This window comes from Anser anser (assembly GCF_964211835.1).
Source record: "Anser anser genome assembly, chromosome: 20".
Taxonomy (NCBI): Eukaryota; Metazoa; Chordata; class Aves; order Anseriformes; family Anatidae; genus Anser; species Anser anser.
In genome coordinates, this window is record NC_139741.1 from 9,652,854 (window position 1) to 9,670,345 (window position 17,492).

Below are 17,492 nucleotides of genomic sequence, written 5' to 3' on the forward strand. Positions count from 1 at the left end.
ATGCAAGGGAGAAAGGCAGTGGGGAACACAAGGAGGAAACAGAAATGCAAATAGGTAGGATTTGCACTGGTGAAAAGCTGTTTAAGTCCAGTCCTGAAAACGTCCTGGGCTATAATCTGAAATTGCATTATTAGTTTGACCCATAATATCACATGGTCAAAGCCACAGGTAGATCTACTTAATTTTCTTTTTTTATTAAGAAAAACCACTGATCTTTAGCAATAAAGGGAAATCCTATTTATGACAGTTTGGCCAGTGTCTGCTCTGGGCATGAAGCCAGCAAAGGGCCGTGGTATGAAATGATGGTCCTGCAGGTGCCAGTGAGGCTTGGCATGGGACTGGGGGTAGTTTCTTGCACAGAGTCACTTCTGGACTGGGACCCGTATGTATGGGCAAATGGGAAGAACAGAGAAGCCCCCTTGCAAAGTTAAATGGCAGGGTTCAAAATGCTATAGGAAATAGAAATAGTTCTTGGAGGAACAGCAGTATTTCTGGGGAAGGACAGCTGCATCAGTAGCAGTTCTGCCTCTGTCCCCGTATTTCCTAGGTTGGAGACGCAAGAAAGCCCCTCTCCTTTTGAGCTTTACCCTTCCATATTTGACCAAGGGGCCACATTAAGAAAACCAGCAAGTTGTGATGATCTGGAAGAAGATGAGAAATTCAGCTCGCAAGTGATTTGGCTGAAATATTTCCTCTTTGATGTTTTGCCATACTGAACAGTATAATAGCCCTTCCAGAAGAACACTCCAAGCAGAGCTATTTTGGGATTACTTTTCTCCTTTAGCTTTCATCCTGTGGTTTTCCTGTATCTTCTTTTTATCTCCCTGATCTCAATGAAAACGTCTCAAGCTCTCACCAACCACTTCTAATGTTTCAAGATTCCCTTCAAGCTTAGATCTTGGGTATAAATAAGAGTTCTTGTTAGTAAAGCTGGAGTGCTTTGTAACAATTGTTTGAAAGGCTTTATATTTTTTTTTGGTTCTGCAGTGGAGCCAGACCTGGAATCTGTGAGGCCCAAAGCTGAGGAAAACAGGGTGAAGCTGCGTGCCTGTGTGTTGCAAAGCAAGTATTTGTAATGTAGGGGTTAGCGAGGATTTCCATGATAGGTTTCCATTTAGAAAATCAGACCTTCAGTGAGTATAAAATGGAGTACTATTTTCAATTTCAGTTCATAATTTAATGTAATTTGAACTAAATAGTTGGAAGAAAAAAGAACACTAATCTCCAGAGAAACTAGAATCCTGCTTTCCCACAATGTCCCTGTTAACATTTTGAAGAACAGCAATTTTGAAGATAATTTTTGAAGAAAGCATAGAAGGAGAGGTTTGTTTCTGTAAGAGTGCAAAGTAAATCTTGTCTAAAAGGTCAGTTATCAGGAACAAACCTCACCAGATTTTGTGCCATATTGTTTAATTATTATGGAGGATAATTACTATGGGAACATCAGTAACAGCAGTAATGTCAATATTTCATAAAGCTTTTATAGATTACAGGAATACATTGGAAAGTGTTGTAGTTCATGAAATAGCAAAAGCTGCTTGGGAAAATGGTATTTTTATGGCAATGACTCATGTAGAGCTTTACACCACCTTTCTGGCCTGTAGTGGTCTCTTAATCAGTTTACAGCTGCAATGAGTCTTTCATTTTTCCAAATTTCAGAAGTCTTTTAATTACTATTATATGTTGCTGGTGATCAAAGGTCAGGCCAGAAGCATTAGCTTTGCCAAATGAAATTCATTGTGTGCAACATTGACTCTGTACCCTTAGAGTTCTCTGAACTGAGGCACATCCATTTGCTGTGAAAAGTTATCTATTTCTTTTGCCATTTAGGGCATCATCTTGCAAACAATTAATCACCAAGGACCCAGCCACTGAGTTCTTGCACAGAAAATACTCAGCACTGGCAGGACAAGATCCAGAGAGAAAATGGCTTAAGAAATTTTTTCCTTACTCTGAAAGTATGTAATATTTATGAGATGAGCTAGCTCTTGCACCTTGCAGAGCTCCTAGCTGCAAAAGCGGTAACTGCTGGAGCGATTCAGTAGCCGGTTGTGTTCAGCACAGCCAGATATGTTGCTGCTGGCAGAAAATAAGAACCCCACCACAAGAAATGAATGGGAAGTGCTGTGTGGTATAAAACACGCCTTAGAGAGCAGAAACTCCTTGTCCTAAGTACCCTGCTAGAGGTTTTTTGGGGGTTGGGTCCACCTGTGATGTGTGAGGCCAAATCCAGAAGTAACTGTACTGCTTCTTTGTCAGCACAACAAAAGCTTATCATTCACATCAACACAACCAAATTGTCATTAATAAGCTTGTGTTTCTGAAATGATTCTGAGAACAGGAACATATTTCAGAGTGAAAATCTGTGGGAAATGATCTGAGTATTTCTTTTGCTTGTCCAGATTTTGCATGATCACGTTTCTACGTCTGGATGTGGTGGTTTCTAATCTCAAGGCTTCAAAGATGTCTGTTCCAGATATTCCTGGTGTGGTTATGAGGTGGATGTTTCTTCCTGACGATACGCATGTTCAAGTAAGTCCATGACTCTTCTATTTTTTTTCTGAAAATACTATTGCAGAGCAACTTCGGATTCTGTGGATTCTGGTGAAAAGACACCAAGATTAACAAACATAGTTAGTGCATGGCAAATGTTCTCTTTTCTTCAGTATTTATACAACTTCATTATGTGCTTTTTGGTATAAGTGATTATAGCTACTTTTAAGAGTTTAATTCCCAGAATGGAGCAGAAGGCAGCGAAGTTGCCTGTGTGTCGGCTTTCTGCCTGCTGCTGCCTGGCACCTGGGAATCAAAACAGAGACGTGTTTGCAGAGAATAGTTCCCCATGGCACATTTACATTTCACAGAACAGCCAGACTGACATCCTTCCCCTCTTTCCTGCCTTACCCTCAACCTGGAAGATGCAAGGGAGGTTGCTGAGCACCACAAGCCCTTGGCTCCAAGGCAGTTGTGCTTATGCTGGGGCTTTCTCTGAGACAGAGCTGTGTTTTGCTTTCCAGGCCATGTATACCTGTATGTGCAGTGTATATAGTAACTGTCTTAGAGGCAGTGACTTCCACGTGCCCCTGAGTGATCACTGAAGTCCTCCAACGAGAAATTGGTATCTCACACTCTGTGTACGCATGTACGGTAGATAGTGTGAGACGCTCGGTGTTTGATGTGCTTAGAGGAGCGGGTATTGAAAATGCTGGTGAGAGATGAATGCTGTCAAACACTATCTCTGCTTTTGATTAGTTTGCAAAGATGAGTAATTGAATCCCAACAGCCTTCCTGCACTGTAGCCATCTTCATCTTTCATCTTTCCCTGGGCATCCCTTACCAAGTGTAAACATACCTACACTTTGGTCTGTAGAGTTGAGCGAGTCATTTCCAGAGAGAGATTGCACTGCCTTTTCCCTCGGTAAGCTTAAAAAAGGTAAAAATTATCGTACTGTGGGTGCTTTGGTCATGAAGAGAAAATGATGCTAGATATGAACAGAAGAATCTCCTCTTATCCCTGAGAATTTTTAAGCATTAAATTAATTCCCCTATCTCTTGGTGTGTTAATGGGAAGGCTTTCAGCTCTGTGTTAGGCAGAGGTCCACATTTGCATTTAGATGGAGCTATTTTAAGGATTGTAGTATACATAGCAGCCTGTATCACATTTACAATAGAATCTGTAAGATAAAATTAATATCTAGTAAGTGGTTGTTTTTCCAGTTTTGTTATAATCAGAACCAGTAACTCAAGTGGTATAATCTGACATAATAAATACGAGAGCCATTCACTTGAGAGATATCTTATCCACCCACGAGGAGGAATACACTCCTTAACCAGTGAAGTGGGTTGTATTTTCTACCTCTCACAAGACAGCCATGAAGTGCTGCATCCAGGGCTGTGCCTGCCAACGATACCCCAAAGACTTTTTACTTGTGTAAAACAACCTGCTGCCTCGCCGAGGGAAACGCTTTTCCCCACCAGGCAGGAAACCATGGCAGGGCGGCTGGTGTCAGGTGAAGCAGCGCAGGGGCCTCAAATCCTTCCATTTCTCTCTGTCCCACAGATGGCTTCTCACAGGCATTTCTCAAACCCGCCAGGGGTCCGTGCTAAGTCATTGCTGCTGGCTCCGCTTGTTGCTGATTTCCAGAAACATCAGCCTCAGCAGGACTTGAGCAATGCTCAGGGTTTCTCTGAGCTGCTTCTGAAGTGGGCTGCCCGAGGCAGGCTGCGGCAGGATGAGGTGTGAAGCCCGGGTTTGGGGTTTCAGCCTGACACACACCACCCCGAGCGTTCCTGGCCTGGCAGTGGCCTGCAGGATGGCAGTGGGACGGCCCCGTCTCGTCCCCAGCCGGGAGAGGACCATGGTGGCACAGCTTCGTTTGCCATGCGTTCATTCTGGTGGCAGGGCTAGTGTGAAGCAGTGGTGCAAAATCAATGGATTTTGGTTCAAATCCAGTCCACTTTCTCTGACAGAAATTAGCCATCGGTGTAAGGCCTCCGCATCCAGCGACAGGGAAACAATTCACTCTGGTAGCTGGGGCCACACAAAGCCACCAAGCATTTGATTGAGAAAGCATCCACAGACGAGAAGGGCCTCTCAAGGGACTTTTCAAGGGGACATTTGTGTGACACTGCTTAAAATTACCCTGTTGAGCAGAAAGGAAAATTTTGCTGATTTTACTGCCTCTGTTTCTAGGCAAAACTCAGCCAGAGTTTCACACTAACTGTGCTGTACTTTCCAGCTCCTTGTCAAAGATGGATATGGTATTGGTCACTTAAGGTTACTTTCGAAGTTTTTAGTAATTGTATTTTTTATTTTTTTATTTTTTTGGTTTGTATACAATTCTGAAAAGCCCCTTTTTTCCTCATGATAAGATGTTGGAATATTTTAAACAATTTCCTGAAAAATAACAGTCCAAAACCTTCTAAACTAAAACCATGGTTCAAATGGATTGAAACCCTTTACAATGTCGAAATATTTCATATTCGTGTGACTCTGCATTTCTTATTTTAGGTTAAAATGGCCAGGCAATGAGAAGTCACTATGGTATCAGAAATCAACATGTTTCTATGTTATTGAAATCTCTTTTGACTTTTTTTCAAGTGAATCTTAGTCAAAACTGTTCAGCTGCCACAAGAAATTCCACATATATCAAATAGGCATTGCCTCATGGAAAATCCCTGTGGGAAGAATTCAGAGTACAGTGGGGATCTGTGCTCTGTCTCACCAGAAATTGCTTAGATGATGGGGAGAATTAAAAATTTATCTCCCAAGAACACATTATCAGCATTCCCAGGATCTGCACCTAGCAGAGGCCTGCTTGCCAACTCGTTTTGTTACTGCTCATGCTGACAGCTATGAGAGCGCTTCTATTTTAGTGGGAGGGCAAACGTGAATTTTCTGATCTTTCTGCCTGCCCTGTGCTGTCCTGCTGGGGGACCTGTTTGTGGATTCAAGCACTTTGGAAGGAGGCAGACGTCCGCTGAGACCCAGCTGGAGCAGCACTTCTGCAGGATTGAGTCCCTCTGGCCCCAGAGACCAGGGCTGAGATTGAAACCTAGATCAAAAGCCTAATTTTTTTTTTCCAAGTGAACCCACAGCTATTTAGAATTAGAGTAGTGAGCAGTAATCCTCTAGTCTTACATGAAGAATCAGATGAATGTATGGGAAAAGATAGATACCAGGGGAAAAGCTTGTTTTGGACTAGTTTGCCTAACAAGAAGGGAAGAATAGTGAGACATGTCAAATTGACTTTTACAGAGCAGGTTAATGCCAGATACTTGTTTATCCTTGGAGATTCCTCAAATCCAGCAGATTTCAGCGTTGCCTAATGAAAGCTACAGAAAGAGCGGGAAATGGAGCATGTACAGTTCAGAGGAGGGGAAGATGCAGATGAAAACAAATGAAAAGCCTCTCTCCTTCATGTTTCAAGCGCCAAATTATGCTTGACATTTCAATTTCCCCAAGGCACACTTCCGTAAAATCGTCTTGAACTCTCCTCAAAGTGTTAAAGCTTCCATCAGCTCTTCCAGTGGAATCAAACAGGTCTGATTCAGTTCTGTGTTGGGTGTGAAATGTAATCGTTATTATAACACTGCACAACTGGAATTTAGAAAAAGCACCGAATGTCTTTAATATTTTCATGGATGGGCTTTTGCGATTGGCTGTGCTCTAGGGCACGATGTTGTTGCTGTGCCGAATGCTTTGTCACTCAGGTGGGAAATGAGCAGGTTTGGTGACTTGCATGTGGCTTGTTTTGTAACACTTCCGAGAATTCAGGATGTTTATCGCCTGTGTATTACTTGTGTGTGGCTTGTTTCACATAAGGACCTCCATGTTCTGTGTCTAGCCAGGTCTTGAGTCCTTCAGAGGTCTGTGGAGAAATCTGTAACCACTAAAATACTCATTATTTCTCAACATTCCAATGTTTTTAGGAAGTCTGAAAGCCTGATTTTTTTAAGTGTTTTGACCGTGTCCCCAGTGAGAAATACTGAGAGCAGTGAAATGACAGAAATGCAGTTTTTCCCAATTTGTTCGATTGGCATCTTTTGTTTTTCTTCAGCTTGTTTTCTTCTAAAGCCCATTGAAATTTTGTGTTGCATAAATTTGACTGACTTTACTCTTTGCATGCAGACTTTTGGGGGAGATGCTGAGTTTACTTGCACCGTCAGTGCCAGACAGTCAAAAGCAATCCTCCTCCTGCGTGAGTGGGAATAATGGTGACCCAGCTTTTTGAGAGACCTCATTGAATTGGATTCTTTGAAAAATATACCCTCGGGCTGTGGTTGCTGAGCACTTGAGAAGGCCTATGATTGATGATATGGTCATTACGAACATGATTAAGAGCAGCCAGGATTTACATTTACCACCTTGGCCTTTTCCAATGTCTGCTAAACTGTGGTCTCGAGACCACCACTGCTGCACACAACGTGACTGTGTGTGGAGGGGGGAATGGGGGAGCTGTGATTAATTTGGCTGGCAACATGATGCTGGCTCTCTCCTTTGATTGCAGCTGATGAATAGTATTTTAAAAGCTAAGAATACATTAAACACTTTGCTATAGCTCCTATACAGTCTGAGGGCCAGAACCACAGCTGTGCTCGGTTTACAATGGGTGCAGCTGAAGAAAGAAGAGGAAGGAAAGGAGAGAGCTTTTAGCTTAACTTGAGCTATAGATTCTGCTGTCTTGGGATGCGCTGGGGGTGTGGGTGCCAGCTCCCTGGCACTGTGGGGGGTTGCCCATGGGGTTTCAGGCCCCACAGGAGCAGGACTATCGTTTACCAGTTTTGACCACTGTTAGTATAGCAAGTTGTTGCATTAGCAAGTAATTTGTGTCCCCTGCTCTCCCCAACACTGCTGTGATTACCTGGGATGATAATACAGTGCCTGGAAGCCCTTTCCCTCCTTCTAAGACCAGTGCTCCCCATGCTCAGCCCCGCTCCCTGTCCCACTGACACACTGGGCAGCCCCACTGGGTCCCTCACACTGCTGATTTCCCTTGCAGGGCTGAAACGTGGGGGTCTCACCATCACCCTGCTTCCCCCAAACCCACAGGACCTTTATATTTAAGCCCTGCCTCCCTGCCAGCTATGGTTGAAATCAGGTGCCTGGCTCAAACTCTTCGGGGGAAGAGGCAATGAAAGCAGGCTAGGTGCAAGGCTCAATGTCACAAACCCTGTTTCCTTAGGACACCTGGGTCACGCTGGGGTGGGAAGCCAGCAGCTCCTCGGGCCTGTGTACAAGGAGCCAAGGAGATCCCTTTGCTGCCCCCCCAGCTGTTCTGTCCTGCCCCATTTGCAAGGCATCACCTGGACTGAGCAGCAAGCCACAAGTGGGTATCTATAACATGGCAGCTCTTCTCTAGCATCGACTTTTCTCTTTTTCCTAGCACTGGCCATTAATAAGGGAACTAAAACTTTTTTTGCAGAACCCCTGACTTGATGTTCATGCCTGGACATTCATTGCAATTACCCTGATTTGACAGCAACCGTTAAAGGAAATAAAAATGACAGCTTTGGAGCAGTCCTGTCGTGCTGCATGATGGCTCTTGGCAGCAGGAGACCTAATCACCCTCCTGAAGATGTCTGTTGAGATCCCACGTCTGAATAGCAAAGGTACCAACTAATTCTGTTCTTCTCTCGGTCAGGGTGAGCAGGAGGGCTGCCAAGGCCTGCAGGAAGGGTGACCATCAGTGAGTAGTGCTCCGCTGTCACGCAGGAGTTTTTCACTGGTGCAACTTCGTGCTGGCTGCCAGCTGTGTCTCAAGCTGTGCCCTGGCTGCTGGCTTCCAGGACAAAATCAGAGAAAGATTTGGGAATGTCCTCCACAGTGCAGGAGAGGGGGGATTTGCTCCCTGCAGGGAAGCATGAGATACTGCTTCTGCTGCTTCCCACCTATCTAATCTCCGTGACTTATTAGCCTCAATACCCTTTGCTCTCCAGCCAGCCCTCTTTGCCCCCAAAAGGTTACACCAGACAGGTTGGCTTGGCATGAGACAGCAGGCTCTGCCATGACAAATCTTTGAACTGTAATGATAAATTATGCTCTATTGCCCAGTCCTTCTGGAAAGAAATTTTCATGTGGATTAAAATAAAAGAGGTTTGATAGATGCTGGAAATGTCTCCCTTTGGCTGTTAAGAAAAAAAAAATCTGAATGCCTGTAATATTTCTGCCGAGAATTACAATAATTGGTATTTAAATAGTATTCTGAGCAGAGCTGTGATTGCCTGGGAAAGCCAACCCCAGGAGCAAGATCTTCTCTTGTCTTTAAGAGCTCAGCCAGGCTTGGGAACTTAAAAAGAAACTTGAATTATTGGGAATTTAAAACATGCCCTTGCTTTGGCTTGAATGCAACATCAAAGCAGGAGCCTATGTGTTCCTGAAAAAACTGCTTCTTTGCCTTCCTAGCTGCTAAATGCTGCTTCTCTGCTGATTTTATTAGCACTACTATCCCAGCATCATATCCATCCACAAGTGCCTTTCCAGTGTGTTCAAAGGAAGGAGTCATTTTTGGCCTGTCAGAGGAAGAATTACCACCAACCCAAACAGTTAGTGCTGGGAGCTAGAGGTGGCTGGTGATCTTACAGACTGCACTGTTATCCTCCTGATACTAGGCATCAGTGATGAGGGTTGAGGGGATCTCTTGCATTGAAGAACGTGTTAAATCCATCACCCACGTTGTGGTCACACTGTATCACATAGCCGTACCACTTCTTGCACTCACGAGCTGCTGGCTGAATCCTGTACCTCTTCCCAGGGTGCAGCAGTTTCAAATGGATGTTGTGTTCTCCTCTGCCTCCTCTTCTCATCTGGCCTACAGTGCCCAACAAAGCCACTGCACATCTGAGATCTCCACCCAAGAAAAGCTGTGTCACTGAGATGAAGTTGCACAAAGCACATCTTACAGTGGTGCAGGATTTCTTTGAGATGAGCCCCACTACCTTTGTACGGGTAAGATACTGCTGCTCTCTTCCCTGCCTCTTCCCCAAACCCACATGTTTTGTTTGTACACCATCCCACCTATTTCCCATGCAGAGCTGGTATTAAGTCTTTGGAAAGCAAACCTCTTAGAATACTGCTACTCCCACACTTCACTATAACCATTCAGCTCTTCTAGCATGCATTTGTGACCCCAACAGATGACGTTACTAATGGGATCTCACTGATGCCAAATGCAAACAAAAACCTCTGCTTCAGGTAAACCCGGAGCTCTGAAGGCATTACTCATGGTTCAAACAGGAAGGTTCACTGGCCTGACAATGGACATCTTCTTACCAAAGCCTATCTTAGCTGCACAAGATTTGGGATAGAATAGGGCCAGGTAGGTCTGTAAGCATCACACGAGACGCAGCAGGACATGGCCAATCTAAATCTAAGCTGTTCTGGGCAGTGGTGTGATGGTGCAGGCACAGCTGAGAGCTGTCGTGCTCAGGCAGAGCACTGGGCCTGCACTGCTGTAGGGCTTTTGGTAGCAGAGCCACCGGGGGGCTGTGCGCAGCACTGCTTGTGGTGTATGGACATACCTGACATTTCTAATGTCAGCAATAACTGCTGTGAAATGTCTCCCTTTGCCTTGAAATCATTACAGTTTTATGTGACAGCAGCAGCTCTAGTCCCCAGCTGAGATGAGAAGTCCATTAAGTGCTTGAAATTGTGTGAATGCGTAGTATGAGGACATGCACTTCTGACCAGCTCTGCATTGCCGATTGCCTAGCTAATCCTGTTAACCCTGTCCCACGCAGATCCCTGTCCGTCTGTAGGTACCTGCCTGTACAGATGGTGGTAATTCCAGAGAGGTGTCTGCTCGGGGGTAGTACGTACTTGGGCTACTCTAACCTTCTCATTCTGTTTGCATCCTCTGACATTTAAAAGTGAGAAAGTGCTTTACTTCATGGAGCTACTACTAGCTGAATTTATAGATTAAACATAGGAATTGCAGGTTAAATTCATTACTGGCTCAAATGGGAAATAACTCCACTGAAGAGAGTGGAAATTATTAATTCAGGGAAGCAGTTATCTAACATTTCCTCTCTAAGGAAATAAAGAAAGAAGGCTCGTTCCTCCAGTGACATCCCTTGCTTTTTTCCCTTACTGTAATTCTAGTGATTTCTGCAGGGTTATTTCTGGGACAGAAAAACTGGAAATGCACAAATGCTCTATTCATGGTGAAGTGGCTTGTATAAATTCAGACTAGAGTCAAGTGAACACACAGAGGAAAAAAAATAAAAAAGGACTGTGTGTGTCAGATAAATAGTCCTGAAGAGGAAATGTCAATGAAGAGGTTTGTGAAAGTAGGAGCACAAGACTTAGCAACCCATTGAGTTGTAGGAGATGCTTTAGCTTCTGTCTGAGTGCTGAATTAAACAGTCAGTGACTGCCAATGGTAACATGACTTAGTTACTGCTTACTGTAGGTTGCACACCCATCAAGCTTCTTGCTGCTCATGTAGAGAAAACAAAACAAAAACAAAACAGCAACAACAACAAAAACAGAAACCCTTCCTGGAGCCACTCAGCAGCTCAAAGTGGGAGCAGGATTGTCATGAGAAAATGGCAACCTGTCTGTGCTTAAACAAAAATTAACAGATCTCCTTCCAAATCGTAGAAATTGCAAGTGGATCAGTATGCACAGGCAGGGGACGAACTGATTCATGCCTGATTTAGGGATCTCTAGTTTATACCTAAAGGTGATTTATTTTCATGTCAATGAGATTCTGAATTCTGGTTCTTAATAACTAAAAATACCATATTTTTACTTTGTTGGTAGTCCCCAGGGAGCTGAATCTTGGTAGACACATTAAAAGTTTGGGAAATTGAATCCAAGAGCCTAAGGCTATTTCAAGTCCTTGTCAAAGTGGGGTTGTAGACCTGTGACAACCTGATTCCCAGCCCTGTGCTTCACCTCATAGCAGATCACAGCAATAACGACTTCAAAATGCCTGAAATGATGATGTGATGTTTTGCACAGGGGGAACATTCCACGCTCTGGTGGTCATGGGCTCCCATTAACATAAATCTCCCCAGTCATCAGTGAAGACCATCTTTGAGGACAGGATATCAGTCAAGAAAAGGCAGAAGCCCTGCTGCCACCAGCCAAACTGCCTCCTGCAAGTACATTGCCCTGCCTGAGAGCCAAAAGCCATGACCACAAGAGGCTTCCAGATGCTGGCAGAGAAGCAGGGATCATTACAACTGAATAGAGCCATACACAAAGGTGGAAAGATCCTCTTAGCACTCATTAATTGTAATTTTCAGGATTAATGCAAAAGATTTGGCAGCTTGACAGAAGAGAGTTTTAACACAGATAATTCATGGCAGCTCACTGGAGCCGAGGAAGGGGTCAGTGTCCCCCCTGCCACCCCAGCAATAGGTAAAGAAAAGGACAGAAATAACGAGACCAGGAACAGGGACATAAAGTGCCCAATACGTCAAAAGATGTATTTTACACAAGGCAGTGTAAATATTCATGTGATTTATTAGAGTAGCAGACTTTTCATTGATGACTGTATTGAGCTGAGGGTTATTTAGAAGAGGAGATCAATAGAGGAGCTGGGAGCCAAAGCATCTGAAAGCAGATGAAGTAAAAGTACATTTTCCAGGGCCTCACTTCTGTGTGAAGTCACTCAACTGCCCCTTAAACCTCAGCGTGAACTTCACCCTGTCTGTATTTCAGTGCTGGAGCAAAGACGTCCTTCCAGAGGCCCAGCCCGAGGCTGTGAGGTGCACGCAGCGAGCCTGGCTCTGACAAGCTGCTGAGCAGTCTAATTTCTGTCGTGCAGGGTGAAATCCAGACATGAGCACCAAGTCAAGCCCTGTACATATCCTGTCACAGAGCCAGCCTTGTGCTGGATCACGGTAAAGGCTCAAATCTACACCTTCACTTCCATCCTCAGCAGCCAGGTTTCAGGCGAGTAGAGAGCAGAGGGGAGGATGAAGTGAGACCCACCACAGCCTTTGGCCAGCGTTTCTGAGGCCTCCAGGCCTGCTAAGCAGAACTGGTGCCTGTGGGGACATCCAGAGCTGGTGCCTGCAGGGACATCCCAGAAGCGGTAGCACCCTACAGGCAGTTGCGGATCTGTGACAAAGACTTCATAAATGCAGTGTCAATGTTGTAGGGAACAAAATCGTGAGCAAGATGATTCCTTGTGTAGAGCAGGTTATTCTGAAATACATCAAAAGCTCCTCACCATTGTCTAACCACTGTTGATTTTGTGTGCATTTGTAATATTGGTTTTTACTCCCTATCACTCTTTATTACATTTATTCCTTCAGAAAAGAATAACTCAAATGTCCCTAATCTTTTTAGCATGGAATTTTAGATTCTAATGGGCTTGTTTTAATTTGCACACATTCTTGTTAATAATGAAATCTGTTTAACGTGAGTTAAACCAAAAAGCCTGTAATGGTAATTCAAAACATAAAACTCTAGTGTATTTCTGTAAGAGTTCCCTGTTAATATTCTTAAGGCTTTTTAACGGATATTTTAAGTAGGCATTGGTATTAGCAGAAACATCACACAAATTAAAATTAGGCTCTTGGTGACTATTTTAAAATGAATATTCACAGACTCTTCAGCATGAAATTAAATCTAGTTACATTTGATGCTGCTGGTGTATTTTAAGGAAGTATACTTTGCTGAAAAAAAGATAGTGTTGCCTGTGAAATTATTATTGATACTTAATTTATAGCAAACTGTTGAATGTACTGATCATATTATATGTAGCACAGCATGGGAGCCTGTGTCAGGCTTTAAATCTATGGAAGAAAGCCTGACCTAGTAGTTGAATGTTGAAATTAGGAATGAGGACTTCCAGCTCTGGCCAGGACTCCTTTTCCAGCTTGGGTAAATTATAACCCTGCCATGCTTACTCCGCTCATCATGATGCTCTAAAACAGGAAATCTACCTTTAAGGATATGGGGTAACCCTACAATGCCTTCATCAGGTCCTCTTAGAAATCTACATTTTTTTGTGTGTAAACCCAGGACATCTCACTGGGGTCATCTCTGTCTCACGTCCACTTCGGGACCTTACAAAGGTACATGTCCTCTTGCAGCTCCTCCTTTGCACTTTGTCACAAGCTGTGCTATCACTTGCTCTTAAGGGACTGGTGGAGCTTCTATAACTCTGCACCTCTGGTATGTTTAATGTGTACTGCAGTTAGCTCCTCTGATATCAGTGGGATATGAAAAATGTCAGGTAGTGACTACTTGTCCTTTCTTCACAAATCAGTCTTTCCTCTTTGCTGCTCTTTTCTGAATTACTTCCCTATTTCCTTTTCTTTTGTGTGTACAGAACTAAGATCAGCATTATAAAATCCAGATTACCATCCTTAAGTATAGTGGCAACAAACATGCTTAAAATTAAACACATGCAAATCCACTAAAAGTCCACGGGATTCATGCGTATGGTAAAAATTAAGCAAAAAGTTAAATCCTGCAAGGATAGCTTTAGGAACACGCTTTTGGGCTGAAATGAAGTGATGAGGAAACCCAATCCCTACCTACCATAAGAAGATGTTCCTATGGCCCCGTGTCCATAGTTGTCATCCTGGGACAGTCAGATGCAAAATCCACCCAGGTTTTCTGTTTTATTTTGACAAAAACACCTTGTGCCTGCCCTCAGGCTCCTGAGATAAGACAGCACTTTCCGTGATGTATCTGGAAGCCCTTAAACCACAAAAGCTGAGTGTCATCTTCCTGCTGATGTACACCACAAGAACCTGTCATTCCCCTGATATCGTACAGCGTTGGGAATGGTGTCCCTTCAAAATACATCACTGGGGCAATGGTGTTTTGAGTTATATGGTGCCAGGATGGCAACTATTTGAACCATTCAAAAACATAGACAAGACAGGGTCAAAAGAAGTCTTTATTTTTCACATGGGCAGCTGGACCAGCTGAAGAGTGATTAAAAAGTGGTTTACAGTCATAGTCTTTTAATAGGAAGCAATTAAATGGTGCTGGATTAAAGCACTTAAGTGTTTTAGGTTCCTAATTCCCATTTGCAAACGTGGCCATCAGAAGGAGGACCCTTGAAGTCATGGCTGGAGATCTTCTGTCTCCAGGTAACGTGGCTGAGAACAGCACAGGCTGCTCACCACCACCTACCTCCCAGGGAGCTCCGTGGCAGAGCAGGATGTGTGTGCACCCCAGGACACCACAGTACAAGTCTGGTGGAGGATTAAACCCAAGATGAAGTCATCTGAGTCCCGGTGCAAATCCCATCGCTTGTTTCTTCTTCTGTTAAACTCAGGAGCCTGTCACTAGCACTTTTCCCTTGCTTTTGCTTGGGGAATGTGCTGACTGTGATATGCATTCTTGTATCGTTAAAAAACAAATGGTAAATGTATTTGCTCTGTAAGACCTTAGATTAAGAAATTCTCTATCCCCTGGCTCGCTCCACTGCTGTGAGCTGTCTCACTGGTGCCAACAACTCTGCCTGTAGCAGCAACAATATTCACTGCTTAAATATTTGCAGGATCACCGTCTGAATTGGTATTCTGTGCCAAAACTATCTGGGCTCCATGAAAAACTCATGGAATAAACATACTAACGCGGGGCCAGCACTTCAGCTATCGCTAGTCGGCGGGGTTCCATGTAAGCCAAATTGAGGATCTGCTCTTCCTTGATGTCTCTATTAGATATGCAAGAAAATGAACAATGCCAGCAAATGTACATGCAGTTTAGTGATGAATTGGTGCATCTTTTCGTTTATTGTTTTGATTTTGCTGCTTTCTACTGCTGGGAAATTATGCAAATGTTTCTCGTCCAGGGGAAGAATACTGATAATTAAGAAATGTGCAGCTTGGATTTAGGATAATCTCATAAATCCACACTAGTGTTCTCATACAGCAGCACGTTAATAGCTGTGGCAACTGCTAAGTGATAGCAAGGACCAGATTCTCAGCGCTCCAGAAGGTCACGCTGTGCGTTTCTTGCTGGGCACGTTAGATAGAAACGGGGTGCTTGCACGAGAAGAACGAACCAACAGAAAGAGAGGGCAGAACTATAGCACACAAGGCCCTGGCCAGCTTTCAGACCAAGTTCTTCAGGTATAGATAAACCGCCTCACCTCTTTAGGAGAAGAGAAGGGGGCTACATGGCTCTGCTACTGTGCCAACTCAGAGCAGAGATGTCACCTTCTTATCTCCAGGGGTCAGGCACTGACTGGCAGGAATGGCAAACAAACTTTTTTTTGTTTGTAACTTCCTTAACAATAATTAAAAAAAAAAAAGTTCACAACCACTGAAGATTAGGCCATTTCTAGCTACAACACAGATAAGCTATAATCTTTTCTGAAAGGTTGGGACTGGATGATAAAGATGTTTGTGTCCCAGGGGTGAACCAGAACTCAGCAGTGTTTGGGCACTTTTCAACTCCAGTACAAGGGATGCACAAATGTACTCCAGAGGGGTGAGTCTCACCCCACGTAGATGATATCAGTAAAAGAAAAATGCTTTCCTGGGGCTTGATCTGAACTGGCACTTACCTTCATAACCAGAGACAGTTTGGGGACCAGTTCCTCAGTCTGCTTGTCTGTAATAGCAGTAGTTGGGGAAAAAAAAAATCCTGTACCAGCATAGCTGCTTGACTTCAGAGGGTACTTGGCATAAAATCCTTCAAGAAAGAACATTAGCAAGGAGATGTAGGAAGCTGTTCAGCATGACAGAGACTGTCCTTGAAGGATGTTTGTACTCTCAGCCCTCTTAATGAAGGCCAGTTGGGTTCTCAGTCTGAGTTCTTACTGCAGTGTCTCATGTGGGTGCACAGTCCCAGTTCCCCAGCCCTCCCAGTACTGGGTACTGGACCAGGACACCTAGATGAGCTTGTGGTCCACAGGGAGGCACGGGCAATGGGGACCTCAACTTCGGTTGCTTGAGTCTAGAGGCAACCACTTTAATTCACAGATATTGGAATTTCTGTCAAGGGAAGGGGAAAAAATGGTAAGTTGCTTGCTCTGTGGAAGAAAAGAAAGAAGATTTCCTGACCAGGCTTCAGGACCAGCATTTCAAGGGCAGACAGTTCGGGTCAGGTTGTCAGTGGACTTCCTTCTCCCTGCGCTGTGCTGCCAAAAGAGCCCAGCTGTGCTGGTGTGCAGCCCTTCCAAAAACTCAGGTGTTGATGAAAGCTGAAAATCTAGCCCTGGTTGTGGAAGTGGAGTAGGTCAATGCTTGGCCCGAGTTATAATTAGCACAAGGGTAGGTTATTTTCAACTACAGCAGACAGTCTCATTAGCATAGTCTCCATACAATTTATTGAAAACTGCAAGAAGCTCAACCAGGGAGTCACATTAGCAGAATGAAAATTAACCTGGGAACCTCCACAAAAAACTTTCCCTTGACTTTCTGCTATATATTTTTTTTTGCTTGATACCGTCCTGGCACTGAGCAGTTTAATTCTCTTCTGGGCACAATTGTCAACCCAGTTTCCAGGAGGGACACATGCCCCAGGATTTATTTTATTCCATTTAAGTAACTATGACCAGTTTTCATAAATTGAGGAGTGGAAATTGCCCGTTCCCTAAGGCGGTCTAACAAATGAGATCAGAAGTCCAATGAATACATGTCTTGCAAAGCTTTTCAGTTCAATTATGTGTATCCATGTGCAACTGGTAACGCCACAATCAGTTCAAATAGTATCTTTGCAAGTGTGAAAGACTGCAAATTAAAGTCTATTTCACATCAGTATCCAACATGTTACTGGAAAGATTAACAGGAAAATTTTCTAGGGACAAAGTATGAACAATTAATGAGGCCTGGGGTGACTCTGAAACAGGTAGCAAAGAAAAAACAACTGTAAAAGGAGACAGCATCAGAAGTGAGCAGTTTGGTGCCAAGTTGCAGAAGGAGATTAGTGGAGAGTCTCACTAGATCCATTAGTGTTTGTGAAGTACTCATGGAGTAGATCAATGAGCATCACAGAAACTCCCAGGAGGAAGTGAATTAAAAGCTTTTTCTTTTTCCTTTTTTTTTTTTTTTCCTTACGGTGGGAAGCA

General features: G+C 43.8%; 1 protein-coding gene across 1 annotated transcript in view; it reads left to right on the forward strand.

Annotated features, from left to right (window-relative positions):
- LOC310884554 (uncharacterized protein) overlaps positions 1-17,492 on the forward strand; it is a 465,563-nt gene that overhangs the window by 432,056 nt on the left and 16,015 nt on the right. The window contains exons 13-16 of the mRNA XM_083806495.1: positions 988-1,062; positions 2,403-2,532; positions 7,926-8,112; positions 9,255-9,448. The gene's annotated coding sequence lies outside the window, so the exon portion shown is untranslated. The remainder of the gene's footprint in view (positions 1-987; positions 1,063-2,402; positions 2,533-7,925; positions 8,113-9,254; positions 9,449-17,492) is intronic.